Here is a 15,250-nt window from a genome sequence, read left to right on the forward strand (position 1 = left end):
ATCTAGCTTGATGCAATCTCTACTTAGCTACTGTCAAGCTAGGTTGAGAGTACAATGTACAAATCTCATCTTTGTATACCTTAATGCAATTTTATAAGTGACCCTGCATATCCTCTTCTTCCTTTGCTCTTTAGTTCTGCTGGAAAAATCAGTCTCCATACCCTCCTCCTTTCCTCTGAGCACAGATTTCAAATCCTGTCCCCTGCAGTGCGTACTGAATCACTCTGGCTGTTAACTCAAAGCACATGTCCTACAGGACTCCTCAGTGTTCCATATGTTACTATTATTTTTTTATACCTGTATGTCTTGTCCATCACTGTCTTTCTGTCCAGTGAAGCAGAGCTGGCCAGGACCTACCACACAAGGATCAGTCATTCTTTTGACTATTACATCTGTTCTGGGTTCCCACAGCTGTGCATATTTCTACACTACTTGAAGTTGCAAGGAAGACCAAAATGGCCTTGCATGCAAAATTGGCACTGGGCATCCCACCTTGGATGCAATCTTGCAAGCAAGGCCATTTGGGCAAGACATGCCAGTTGAAAGCAAAGAGTAAGCTCTCTAGCACAAGTACCTGTAGCTAAACAGTAAGGGCCGGATTTTAAAACATACGTGCGCATGTTATAAAATCCGGGGTCGGCAAGCACAAGGGGGTGCACAATTGTGCACCTTACGTGCACCGAGCCCTATCCGAGCCGCGCTGCCTTCCCCTGTTCTCTCCCTCGGAGTGGCCTCGGAGGGAACTTCCTTACCCCCCACCCCACCTTCCCTTCCCCTACCTTCCCCACCCTTCCCCCCCCTTTTCATTTTTCTTTTTGTTGTTTTAAAACTTACTTCAGCCCTGGGACTGCTGGCATGCGATCCCCGGCCCAGCAGCCATGTGGAGGCCTCTGACCAAGCCCCCTCCCCCGCCCCTCTCCGCCCCTTTTGAAAATAGGCCCGGCACACGTAACTTTTTGAAGATCCGGCCCTAAGTGCTCTAAATCCCTAATAACTATACTTGCCCATTCTAGAGAGCTTACCCTTTGCTTTCAGTTGGCATGCCTTGCCCATATAGCCCTGCAAACGAGATTATGCCCAGTGCCAACCTTGCATGCAAGGCCATTTTGGTCTTACTTCTATAAAAAAAAAAAACCTTTTTGAATTCATAGGGAATATTTTATATGCAGAAAATAAGAAAAATTAAAAATATAAGAAAAAATGTTTTCATTAAAAAATGGGAGTTTGTAAGACATGATTAAATAGATGAAGTGAAAATTAATGCTTTGGTGTTTGTAGCAGCTTTGTGAGTGATTGGTTAGTTCCTGCATATTATGATGGTCTCTTAACAAATCTCCTCCACATTGATTGTACTTTTATTATATTTTGTTCCCCCTGTTTTTTTTTTTTTTTTTTACAAATAGTTCTTTACCAGTGGGTAGTATTGTTTTTTTTCATATGTTGATGTCTAATCACGCATAGACAGGGAAAGCACAATATGAAAGTTGCCCCTATAGAGACAACTGCCTATTGCTTAGATAAAAATATTTTATATCTCTGCTGAGTGCTTCCATTATAAGTTTGCAGGCACCAGGTGCTGCTGCCAGACTAAGAAGGCACCATAGTAACAGAAGTAAGCAAAGACAGCTGTGCCGGAATAGCCCCCTTCATCCAATTGGTCCTCCCAATCCAGTAATGGGATTTATTCTGGGAAGAATATGGTGGGGGCAAGTTACAGATTTTGGACTTTGATACAAAGCCTGTGGGCACTTTTTTTCTTGGATTTTACTCCAATTTTCAAAGAGAAAGTATGAGTGCACTTTCACTTTGAAACTTGCCATGGCTGCCAAGTCCCCTATGGCCATTGGCACCAGTTTTTTGTGTGGGTAGTTATTTCCTGGACATAGCATGCATAGAGTGGGGAAAATGCAATCTTCAGGCATTATCTATTTATTTATTTAGATTTTTATATTCCACTTTTTGCACCTTTATCACTCCACGTGCTGTGGAGCACGGCACAAACCTTTAGCCACAGTGAGGGAGAGATGGTTTTCCGACTGCCGATTTACCCGGCGTGCGTGGCTTTACAAACTGCCCTCCCCACCGTCTCTCTGAGAGCGGCAAGGACCAGCTTAGAATCACCTACCATCTCGCTCCTGACACTTTTCCAGGGGAGGAAAAGAAAAAAATGCTGCTTTTCCTAACATGGTTAACAATGGGAGCAACGTAGAAAAAAAGGAGGCCCCGAAAGTTACTTCAGCCCTGAGCAGTAGATACTTAGGGGATGGCGGCCTCGGGAGACATAGATGCTGCTAAAATGTGTGGCTGAAGGGCTAGGGCAGAGAGAGTGGAACATCTATGGGGACTCCTGTGTGCCCCGAAACTTCTCTTTCTTCTGCCTGTGTCAAATGTACTTTTTGTCAGGCCCAAAGGGCCCCAAATTTCCCCTGAATAAGTCCTCCTTGGGCAACTGATAGGCTGAAAAACCTGAATATCTAGCCCTGTTCAACAAGCGGAGTATGTATGTGTGTGAGTAACTCAGAGAGAAGAGACCTTTTGTCTTTAGATTGCATTATTTACATAGCTTGTACTTTTGACCCTGTGAATAGACTTAGAATTCGCCTCCGGCATTGTCATAAGCAGTAAACTGCACAAAAAAAATGCAGATGTTTTTCTGCAGTACGGTAATGCAACCTGTTTCTCATCATGTGCTGAAGTGATGTAACGTGGGCCTGATTCAGTACATTTTTCCCCCATAGACAGAGAATGGGAGAAAGGCCTTTTTTTTTATTATCTTGCCATTGTTTTGGGTGCCTTATTAGCTTCACCGTGCAAAGTGACTGCTGGTAATTATCCAGACAGCAATTTCCTCCTGTGAACGTTCTCCTTAATAGCTCTTCGCAGCAAGTACAGTGCCGTTTGCTAACTCTGAGATGCCTTGCATGAGTCATTCCCGGAAAAACACTTTTATCAAGAATTGCTTTGTAATAATTCAGGCACAGTAAAGGTGGCATTATCAGCCTACTAGAGCATGCCTCAGGTACAGCCAGAGGTGGAATGAGCCAGAGAGTGTCAGAGTAGGTGAGTCAAGCACAATCCAGCGTACTCCAGTGCCATCACTGTGCAACAAGTCCGCAAGGACAAAAGGATCAAAAACATCTGTCCACAGCCACCCATTGTTCTGGGATATGTTCACCTATCCTTTTGTTCTTAAAGCAACAGAGGACATTGTCAAAATGCAAAGAAATGACTGAGCCGGGAGAATGGAGGCTTAAGGAAAGGAGGGAGAGGCAGAGAGGGAAAAAGCAGTGGTAGGGCAGAGGCAAAGCATTCAGGCACCTGGACATCCCTTCTGAGTGGCAAAGGGGTGGGAAGTGCCACCCATTAGAAATGGCTTCCTACCCCAGTTTTATACATCGGATCGGGCAGGGATAAACCAAACCCCTGCCTGATCCAATGCTGTGATGCAGCCATCAGCCTTGTGATCTTTTGGTGCAATCCACCTCCCTGCCCCAGCCCCAACCAGCAGCAGGAGCCGCCTATAAGCGAATGTCATCTCTTGCTGCCGCGGGGGCCATTCTCACAGCTCTTACCATGAGACCAGAGTGTTAGATTGTGGGTATGGGGAAAAGAGAGTGGATAAGGTATGTACAGCCTCCCTCTCTCTCACTAACCGAAGGCAATCTCAGGGTGATTGGAAATCAAAAGTTTCCAAGTATGGAGAGCAGAGGATTTTTATATCTATATTAGTTTTAATTATTGGATGTTATTTGATATGTCTGCTGTTTTGAAATACTTTATTGGTGTTCGGTAAATTAAAAAAGATGTTAATATTAGTTTTAATTATTGGATATTATTCTATTCATCGGATGTTTTAAATAGTTATTTCTTAGATTGGTATGGTTGATGTTTTATATTTCTTGATTTTGTTGTTTGATGTTGTATGAGGCATGGTGATGTTTCTGTTTTAGCACTGCATACAGAATCTGGCATGTTGCAGTTTCCAGTTCAGTTGTTGTCTGCTCATTTCTATTTATACTTTATGGTCTGTTTATTCTGTTTGGCAAATGTTTATCTGTGTTCTGCATGTGTGACTGAGGTAGGTATGCTACTAGCGTGTAGTTTCTGTGGAGGGATCTATAGCAGCCTGACTTGTTCTGTTTTCCTATATTATAGAAACATAGAAATGACGGCAGAAGAAGACCAAACGGCCCATCCAGTCTGCCCAGCAAGCTTCACACATTTTTTTCTCATACTTATCTGTTTCTCTTAGCTCTTTGGTTCTATTTCCCTTCCACCCCCACCATTAATGTAGAGAGCAGTGATGGAGCTGCATCCAAGTGAAATATCAAGCTTGATTAGTTAGGGGTAGTAGGGGAAGTAACCGCCGCAATAAGCAAGCTACACCCATGCTTATTTGTTTTACCCAGACTATGTTATTCAGCCCTTATTGGTTGTTTTTCTTCTTCCCTGCCGTTGAAGCAGGGAGCTATGCTGGATATGCGTGAAGTATCAGTTTTTCTTCTCCCCTGCCGTTGAAGCAGGGAGCTATGCTGGATATGCGTGTAGTATCAGTTTTTCTTCTCCCCTGCCGTTGAAGCAGGGAGCTATGCTGGATATGCGTGAAGTATCAGTTTTTCTTCTCCCCTGCCGTTGAAGCAGGGAGCTATGCTGGATATGCGTGTAGTATCAGTTTTTCTTCTCCCCTGCCGTTGAAGCAGGGAGCTATGCTGGATATGCGTGAAGTATCAGTTTTTCTTCTCCCCTGCCGTTGAAGCAGGGAGCTATGCTGGATATGCGTGTAGTATCAGTTTTTCTTCTCCCCTGCCGTTGAAGCAGGGAGCTATGCTGGATATGCGTGTAGTATCAGTTTTTCTTCTCCCCTGCCGTTGAAGCAGAGAGCTATGCTGGATATGCATTGAAAAACAGAGGTTGAATGTGAACCAGGAGACTTGCGGCTTATAAGTGCCTCCCTCTGAGCCCTGAGCCACTGATGGAGTTTTATTTTTTTTTTGTTAGGGCCTGGAATATTATTTCCAGTGCTGCCTCTTCATAGGCAGGGTCATTACTGTTTGAGTCCTTGGAGTTAGTGCTGCTATGGTATGGCCTAGTCAGTTCCTTGGCATGGGGCACATGGGGAGGGCAATGGACCATGCAGAGCCTCATGATTGTCCTAGGGTTCTCGCATAGAGAGGGGAAAAACAAGTCTTCAAGGCCCCTTAGGGCCTTAGGGATTTGTCTCTCTCTGGGATGCTCTTCTTTACACTAGTCCAGTAACAAAATTCACTCGTCATGATCCAAATTGTTGTTCAAAATAAAATCTTTAGTGACAAAACTGGTGGCAAAAACAGAAAGTCCAAAAGGTACACAAAGGGGTAGATTTAATAACATGTGCATGCGCGTCCATGTGCGCGCAGTTCCCGGCACCGCATGTTATAAAATCGGGTGGCCGCATGCACATGTGCACTGGATTTAATGATCCGCGCACACAAGGGGGGGGGGGGACTTTTGCAAATTCCATGCGGCGATGCAATCCGGGCTTCCCCAGTTCCCTAACCCCCCTGCCTAACCTTCCTTCCCTTTTCCCTATCCTCCCCGCCCCCTAAAACTAAACTACCTTGCCTGAGTTTTTTTATTTTATTACTTGCTGCTCCTCAGGAGCAGAAGTAATTTACCAGCGTGCGCTTCCCCGGGACAGCGGCTAATGGCCATTTAAATTAGCGTGACACCTAATTTAAATAGAGAATCGCATGCCCCAGAGAGGTGCCTGGGCGTGCGTCGGGAGAGCGGGCGCTCAACACGGAGCGCCCGCTCTCCTGCACTTTTTACAGTATCGGCCTGCTTTTGGGTAACTGTTGCTAGCAGCGAGGAACAGCTCATGGCAATCTGCTGCCTGAGGTGAGGGATGGGATAGGATGAGATGCACCCCCCCCCCACCCTCCGCTATCGCCCTTGCTAAGTTACCCAAAAGGGATGCCCTCTCCAAGTGACGGCTCACATCATCTCACCATACATAAGAAAATTCAAATTCTGGTGTCCCCTCAGTAACAGCCACACGGACACCTTTCACTGCCAGAAACCTTTTGAAGTGACACCTGGGAACTTTTGATTTTCAGTCACCCTGAGATTGTCGTGGATTTGTGGAGAAGGAGGTGGAGGTGGAGGGAAGCTGGGAACACACAAACTTTCTCCTCTCTCACAAAACCCTTCTACCCTCACTTATTCTTAATCCCCTCTTCCACTTCCTCATTCCCCCTTCCCCCTCACTCACCCCTTACCTCCCCCTCACTCACTCCCTCTCTCTCAGGCTCCCTTTTTGGCAGACACACACACAAAAACTGGATCCCTTTCTCTTAGGCGCACACACACACACCTTCCCTTCCCTCTCAGTCACTCTCCCCCTCTCTCCCACTAACCCCTTTCCCTCCCTCTCAGTACTCACCTCATACCTTCCTTCTCAATCACTCAACCCACCCCTTCCACACACTACTGCTTGGGGTCTTTTCTCACTGGGGAAGGATGGAAACCCCTCTAGCGCATCACCACAGAGCACTGCTGTGCAGGGACAGTGCTAGCTTTTGTGCTGCCCTGTGTGAACAATTACCATGCTGACTCCTCCTCATTATGCCACCAGACGCATGTTATAAAACATGATATCCGCGCCCCTTTGTGGGCGGGTGTCCCATTCGTGTACGTGGGGAGGGAATTTTTCAATTACACGCGGCAACACGAAAGGCCTTTTTCCCAGTTCCCTCCCAGTCCACTCCAATTAAGGAGTGAACTGGGAGGGAACATTATTTGTGAAAACATCTCTCTCTCCCCCCCCCCCCCCCAGTGGTTGTAGAGAAAAAACTTGACGTGATAGAAGAAAAGTAACTTCAGTTTTGAAATCAGCATGCCTATTTAAGTCTAAAACAGCTGAAAAATTGAACTCAACAGGAATTATGTTAAAAATTGTTCCCAGTGTAATAGAAGGACCGGGGGCACTCCATGAAGTAGCTCATTTAAAACCAATCGAAGACATTTCTTTTTTTCTCAGCGCATAGTTAAGCTCTGGAATTCATTGCCAGAGGATGTGGTTACAGCATTTAGTGTAACTCGGATTAAAAAAGGTTTGGATAAGTTCCTGTAGAGGAAACATCCATGTTATAAAATCTGCGCTTTCATGTGCTCGCACCAGCAACCACGTGCTTTATTGAAAATCTACCACTGTATCATTTTTTGTGCCCCAAAAGTCATTAAATTTAAATAAACAGCTTTAATTGGGGCTAGAACCTGCTCATTTGTCATTCTAGCAGTAGCAGCCTATACCTCCTTGGAACTCATAAAACTGATAGAACAAATAAGAGTAGTACAAGTGTCACCAGTCCTCTTCCAGAGCTGCACAAACATTAGAATAAAATGAGTACTCAGCAGCATCTCTCTGCCATGGTCACACACAATAGAAATGAATAGAAATTAAAAGCCATTCTATGTGGGCACCTGGAGCTGAAGTAGCATGCAGTTATTTTTCTTCATTAAACAAAACAACCTTTACTGGGCAAAAGCAGACAAACGAAAAAACAATTGATGATTTATCCAGCAAAAAAAGCCGTATCATGATTTTATAAAAGATGGTGAATAATCCTAGATAACACTAACAAAATGTCCCCCAGTAGCCTGGAGAGCTGCAGCGCACAAGTCTGCTGTCACCGTATTCCTGGAACCTACAGTGCTGCGGGCAGAGTCCTTCTGAGTGGCAAGTGACGTGGGAATCTCATGTTACATATTTTCAGTCACTGCGTGTGACAGCTTTTCTTCCACTTCTTGGAAAACCTTCTTTCTACTTTTGTCCCCTGCAGCTAGATTACCGAATTCTGCTGCTGACGAGAGATATTTTTCTGTGAAGCATGTGAACTGCTGGCATTCTTGGGGGTTTTCCACTGCTGCTTGCTGCTAGGAGGTCTCAGAGTCTTACTCTGGCCGACCAAATGACACCGGGCAGAAGGGTTTATCAAATGACAGTTTACTCTCTTCCAGTGTACTCCGAAGGATGGGAAAGCAAAAAGAACAAAACATTTGGCAGGTTTGTCCTGATGTGCAATTTGCCTGTAAACAACAACCTAACTACAGTATGGTTTTCCAGTATATTTTTTTTTAGCTAAAAATCTGACTCTTTAGTGAGCAAAACCTTTTAAACCCATTTCTAAAATTTGACAGATCCTGTCTCAAAACTTTGAGTCTTTTATAACACAAATCTACTCCTAGTTATACTTTTCATCCATTATAATGATTACAAATCTTTAATGATGTCAATTTTACTAGGAATACCTCAGAAACAAGCCGATACTATAAAGTGCACTCAGCTGAGTGCATTGTTTAACCCACTGTTGGACGCAAATGCATGTTGATGAAACTATTACTCATTCACCTGGGATACCAAAACAAATGTGCTGCCGATAAGCACATTTTACGCTCAGAAATTAGCCCCTGCCCAAGGACAGGCATTAATTTCTGAGCAGCCCGAAAAAGAGTACAGAAAAGCAGAAAATAATGTATCGGGCTGAATATTTCTGTAACACCCCTCCCCCCCCCCTAATTAAAGTGCCCCTCTACAGTGGTAGAGTGGTAGTGGTATCACTACGATATTAAGTCGGAGGATGTACCACTACCACTCTACCAATTGGGGGGGGGGGGTGTTACATAAATATTCAGCCCGATACAGTACGGACGTGCTAAAAAAAAAAAAGCATGGCCATTTCGGTGCCTGCTCTTTGAATGCACGCACAGCTCCCTCTCCTGGGCACATGATACAGAATGCAAATGAAGGCTAAAAGGAGGCACTAGGGACAATTGTGCATATATAGATAGTGTCAGACTGATTTTATACATAGGCTCCACCCCCGTCCCAATGTGTGGAAATTGCCTATGCAATGTGGGAGCAGAGTAATTAGCCTAACCACGTCCCTTTTAATCACAGGCACTATTTCCCCTATATTTATAGCATTTTGATAAATCTAGGAGTAAGTTTGTACCTGAGGCAATGGAGATTGAAGTGACTTGCCTAAGGTCACAAAGAGTGGCAGGGAAATTGAAACCCTGACTTCCTTGGTTTATAGTCTCCTGCCCTAACCACTAGGCTACACAAGCTTCAGAGTCAACTTAGTGCTTTTTGTACAAACACAGAATGGGAAAACTCCTCCTGAAAACAGGTTTCACCATATACTATCAAAAGCCATCTGTGTCATTTCTATTAAATCATTCTGTCAAATGGCAAAAACATGCGTATGCATTTTAATATGACACACAGAAAAGAAAATGGAGTGAGAACAAAAAAAATATGAAAGAAAGGAGAGGAATCAAAGCAATGGGGAGTTAAAAAAATAAACCATTAGTGGGATGGGTGGTGGGCATTTGTACCACAGTCACAAAAGCAGATTAATAATTGTTTGGAGATTATTGTACAATAGTTCAAAGATAATAGGTTAATTTTTTTTAATTCCGAGAAAACAGAAATACTTAGGCTAGGGGCTCCTGATAAGATGACATTGCCATTGGTTTTGAAAGTAAGATCTACTATGGCAGAGGCTGCAGAAAATGTCTGTAAATTTAGGGGTATATTTGAATGCAAAAAATGGAAGAAGTGCACGTTTCTAGGATTAAGAACATAAGAACATAAGAAATTGCCTTGCTGGGTCAGACCAAGGGTCCATCAAGCCCAGCATCCTGTTTCCAACAGAGGCCAAAACCAGGCCACAAGAACCTGGCAATTATCCAAACACTAAGAAGAACCCATGCTACTGATGCAATTAATAGCAGTGGCTATTCCCTAAGTATAATTCATTAATAGCCATTAATGGACTTCTCCTCCAAGAACTTATCCAAACCTTTTTTGAAACCAGCTACACTAACTGCACTAACCACATCCTCTGGCAACAAATTCCAGAGCTTTATTGTGCATTGAGTGAAAAAGAATTTTCTCCGATTAGTCTTAAATGTGCTACTTGCTAACTTAATGGAATGCCCCCTAGTCCTTCTATTATTCGAAAGTGTAAATAACCAAGTCACATCTATTCGTTCAAGACCTCTCATGATCTTAAAGACCTCTATCATATCCCCCCTCAGTCGTCTTTTCTCCAAGCTGAACAGCCCTAACCTCTTCAGCCTTTCCTCATAGGGGAGCTGTTCCATCCCCTTTATCATTTTGGTTGCCCTTCTCTGTACCTTCTCCATCGCAATTATATATCTTTTTTGAGATGCAGTGACCAGAACTGTACACAGTATTCAAGGTGCGGTCTCACCATGGAGCGATACAGAGGCATTATGACATTTTCCGTTCTATTAACCATTCCCTTCCTAATAATTACTAACATTCTATTTGCCTTTTTGACTGCTGCAGCACACTGAGCTGACTATTTTAAAGTATTATCCACTATGATGCCTAAATCTTTTTCCTGGGTGGTAGCTCCTAATATGGAACCTAACATCGTGTAACTACAGCAAGGGTTATTTTTCCCTATATGCAACACCTTGCACTTGTCCACATTAAATTTCATCTGCCATTTGGATGCCCAATCTTCCAGTCTTGCAAGTTCCTCCTGTAATGTATCACAGTCTGCTTGTGATTTAACTACTCTGAATAATTTTGTATCATCCGCAAATTTGATAACTTCACTCGTCGTATTCCTTTCCAGATCATTTATATATATATTGAAAAGCACTGGTCCAAGTACAGATCCCTGAGGCACTCCACTGTTTACCCTTTTCCACTGAGAAAATTGACCATTTAATCCTACTCGCTGTTTCCTGTCTTTTAACCAGTTTGTAATCCACGAAAGGACATCGCCTCCTATCCCATGACTTTCTAGTTTTCGTAGAAGCCTCTCATGAGGGACTTTGTCAAACGCCTTCTGAAAATCTAAATACACTACATCTACCGGTTCACCTTTATCCACATGTTTATTAACCCCTTCAAAAAAATGAAGCAGATTTGTTAGGCAAGACTTCCCTTGGGTAAATTCATGTTGACTGTGTCTCATTAAATCATGTCTTTCTATATGCTCTACGATTTTGATCTTGAGAATTGTTTCCACTATTTTTCCCAGCACTGAAGTCAGGCTCACTGGTCTATAGTTACCCGGATCGCCCCTGGAGCCGTTTTTAAATATTGGGGTTACATTGGCCACCCTCCAGTCTTCAGGTACAATGGATGATTTTAATGATAGGTTACAAATTTTAACTAAATAGGAGTAATGCCAGATACCTTGAAAGGAGCCAAACCTTGACCCACTAGTTCTCAATAACTGTTGACCAGTATATAACTTACCCCTACTATCCAAACTAATTGAAAAAACAGTACAACAACAATTGTCAAACCATATTGAATGTAACAACATATTTTACCCAGCGCAACATGGGTTTCGCAAACACTACAGCACTGAAACACTACTATTAGCCTTATCAGATAATATCTTAAGAGGATTTGATTCTGGAACACACTACATTCTAGTTCTATTAGATCTCTCTCCGCAGCATTCGACACAGTAAATCACAAAACACTACTCAATAGACTGAAAGAAATTGGTCTCACTAATAAAACAATAAAATGGTTTGAGTCATACCTTAAAAACAGATGTTTCCAAGTACAAATCAAAAATACACTTTCTGACAAAGTCACACTGCTTACTGGTGTCCCACAGGGATCGGCCCTGTCGGCAACACTCTTTAACATTTATCTCCTCCCAGTATGTCACCTACTAGCAGGACTTGGAATCATACACTACTTATACACAGACGATATACAGCTACTGCTACCAATTGTAAACACCATTGAAGAAACAATGAAACTGGCTAATATGTATATTGAGATAATTAAACAGCTCTTAAATCAGATGGATCTGGTAATAAACATCGACAAAATGGAATTGTTATGGTTTCGGGGTGTGAACCCTTGGTCCAGCGAAGAACGTATGTCCGATCGCTGGTAGGCGAGGCCTAGACCAGGACTCTCACGGAGTGGACGACAGGGAGATCTGGATGCAGGCGCCTCCTGCAGGTCGTGTGGTCCAGATGGCTGGCGCCTCCAGCAGGTTGTGGGATTGCAGATAAACGTCCACAGCCGGTCAAAGAAGATAGAGCTGAGCTGGCGCCTCCAGCAGGTCGTGGAATCAAAGGTGGATGTCCTCAGCAGGTCATGGAAAGGAAAGTAGAGCTGGCGCCTCCAGCAGGTCGTGGAATCAAAGGTAGACGTCCTCAGCAGGTGGTGGGAAATAAAGCTGAGCTGGCGCCTCCAGCAGGTCGTGAAGTCAAAAGTGGAACAGTTCAGAATAATGGGAGTTTGAGGAAACTCCACAGCCAGTCCAAGGGTCGAGAGCCAAAGAATACCTCACAGCCGGTCCAGGGATCAGAACCCAGAGAATACGCCACAGCCGGTCCAGGGGTCAGAAGCCAGGGAATACGCCACAGCCGGTCCAGGAATCAGAAGTCAGAGAAACACAGCAGCCGGTCCAGGGGTTGGAAGCCAGAGCACACACCACAGCCAGTCAGGAGTCAACACCGAGTATCAGGAACAGGAACCACAAACAGGAACAAGCCAGGAGCCAAGAGGAAGTCAAGGCAAGGTCTGAGGTGCAGGCCTTGCCTTTTTATAATTCCCACCCGTAGGCACGCCAGGGGAGAGCCAATCCTGGCACAGGAGAGCTTTCTGCAGCGAATCCTACGTTGCAATGTAAGCCCCTGGAGGGGGCGGAGCCAGCAACCCGGAAGAGAGAGGCAGGACGCCGCGGCCATGATGTGCCGCGGACCGCGACCCCAAACCCAAGACCCAGCACTCCTTCAACGTAAACGCCGTGGTCTGCCACGCCGGTAAGAGGTGGTTTCCCTGCGGTTCCTAACAGTACCCCCTCCTTTAGGCCTCCCTCTAGAAGGCTTGGGCTTCTCGGGATGAAGAGTATGGAAGTTCTTGAGAAGGTCTTTATCTAAGATATTTGTAGCTGGTTCCCAGGAGTTCTCCTCCGGTCCAAAACCCTCCCAAGCAAGAAGGTACTCCCATTTACGACCTCGTTTGCGCACATCCAGGACTTCTCGAACTTGGTAAATAGTATCTTCTTCAGCTTGTACCAGCGGAGAAACAGGTGTCTTATGAGAGGGCCAGGTGAGAAGTACGGGCTTCAAAAGGGACACGTGAAATGAATTATGAATACGAAGTGTGGAAGGTAGTCGTAATTGATAAGTCACAGAACCCAATTGTCTTATCACCGGAAAGGGACCAATGTACCGAGGAGCCAATCTCATGGAGGGAACTCGTAATCGAATGTGTCTGGTACTTAGCCACACTTTGTCTCCTGGAAGGAATCGTGGTGCCGGTCGTCTGTGTCGATCCGCAAATTTCTTGGCAGTATTAGCTGTCTTCCGTAACATCTGTTGCGTATGGTTCCATAGTTGTTTCAGTTGTAGAGCCGTAAACTGGGCCGCTGGAGAGGCAACTGGCAAGGGTAATGGTATCGGTGGAGCGGGTTGCTGTCCATAAACGACTTGAAAAGGAGAAGACCCCGTACACGTGCAAGTATGAAAATTGTGGGAGAATTCTGCCCAGGGCAGCAAAGCCGCCCAGTCATCTTTTCGAGAGTTAACGTAAGTTCGTAGAAATTGTTTTAAGGACCGGTTGGTCCTCTCCGACTGCCCGTTGGCTTGGGGATGGAACGCAGTGGTGAAATCTAGAGCAATGTGGAATTTAGTGCAAAGGCTCCGCCAGTATTTGGCAGTGAACTGTGATCCGCGGTCAGAGGTAATGTGCTGTGGAATACCATGGAGACGAAAAATATGTAACATGAAGAGATGAGCCAGATGGGGAGCAGAGGGAAGGGCGGGTAGAGGCGTAAAATGGGCCATTTTGGAAAATCGACCCACCACAACCCATATGACCGTATGTCCTTCTGAAGGTGGTAGATCGACAATAAAGTCAGTGGAAATGTGAGACCAAGGTTTAGTAGGTACCGGAAGAGGTTGTAATAGCCCCCAAGTCTTCCCTGTAAGATCCTTATGTTGAGCGCATATAGGACAAGAATTTACATAAGCGCAAATGTCCTTACGCATACCTGGCCACCAATAGTGATGCTGCAGTAGGGCAAGAGTTCATTTCTGTCCAGAATGCCCGGCCACTTGGGAATCATGTCCCCACTTCAATACTTTGTTGCGGAGCCTTTGAGGTACCACTGTCTTTCTGACAGGAACCATGAAAGTCACAGAAAGAATGATGCGAGCAGGATCGATGATGTTCTGAATGGGCTCTATGATGTCCTCGCTGACAAAAGATCGTGATAATGCATCAGCTTTAATGTTCTTGCTGGCGGGTCGATATCGGATTTCAAAATCGAAACGAGTAAAAAAAAAGTGCCCAGCGGGCTTGGCGTGGATTGAGCCTTTGAGCTTGCTGTAGATTAGGTTTTTATGGTCCATAAAAACCGTGATCGTATGTTGAGCCCCCTCCAGCCACTGTCACCATTCCTCGAAAGCAAGTTTAATGGCTAGCAACTCCTGGTCGCCTATAGAATAATTGCGCTCAGCAGGCAAGAATTTCCTTGAAAAGTAAGAGCAGGGATGAGACTTGCCAGAAGCGGTAATTTGGCTCAATACCGCCCCTACTCCTAAAGTGGACGCATCAACCTCAACAAAGAAGGGACGTCTGGGATCTGGGTGATGCAGACAGGGTTGTCGTAAAAAGGACTCTTTAAGGGTTTGGAATGCCTCAATAGCTTCCACTGGCCAGGATTTATTATTGGCTCCATTACGAGTAAGTGCAGTAAGCGGTGCCACGAGCTTGGAAAAATCCTTGATGAAACTGCGATAATAGTTGGCAAATCCAAGAAACCTCTGCAGTGCACGTAGACCAGTTGGTTGAGGCCAGTTCTGTATACATTTTAATTTAGCCTGATCCATCTGAAACCCTTGTTTGGAGATGATATACCCTAAGAAGGGTACAGATTCAGTTTCGAAAACACATTTTTCCAATTTGGCATATAAATGATTTTCTCGTAAACGTTGCAAAATCTGTATAACATGTTGATGATGAGCGTGTAAGTCTTTAGAGAAAATTAATATATCATCTAAATAAACCACCACACAGATATAGAGTAGATCCCTGAAGATTTCATTGATGAAGTGTTGGAAGACAGCTGGGGCATTAGTTAAGCCAAACGGCATAACTAAATATTCATAGTGTCCGTCCCTGGTATTAAAAGCCGTCTTCCATTCGTCGCCCTCACAAATCCGAACTAGATTATATGCTCCACGT

The sequence above is a fragment of the Rhinatrema bivittatum genome, chromosome 1 (assembly GCF_901001135.1).
Source record: "Rhinatrema bivittatum chromosome 1, aRhiBiv1.1, whole genome shotgun sequence".
NCBI lineage: Eukaryota > Metazoa > Chordata > Amphibia > Gymnophiona > Rhinatrematidae > Rhinatrema > Rhinatrema bivittatum.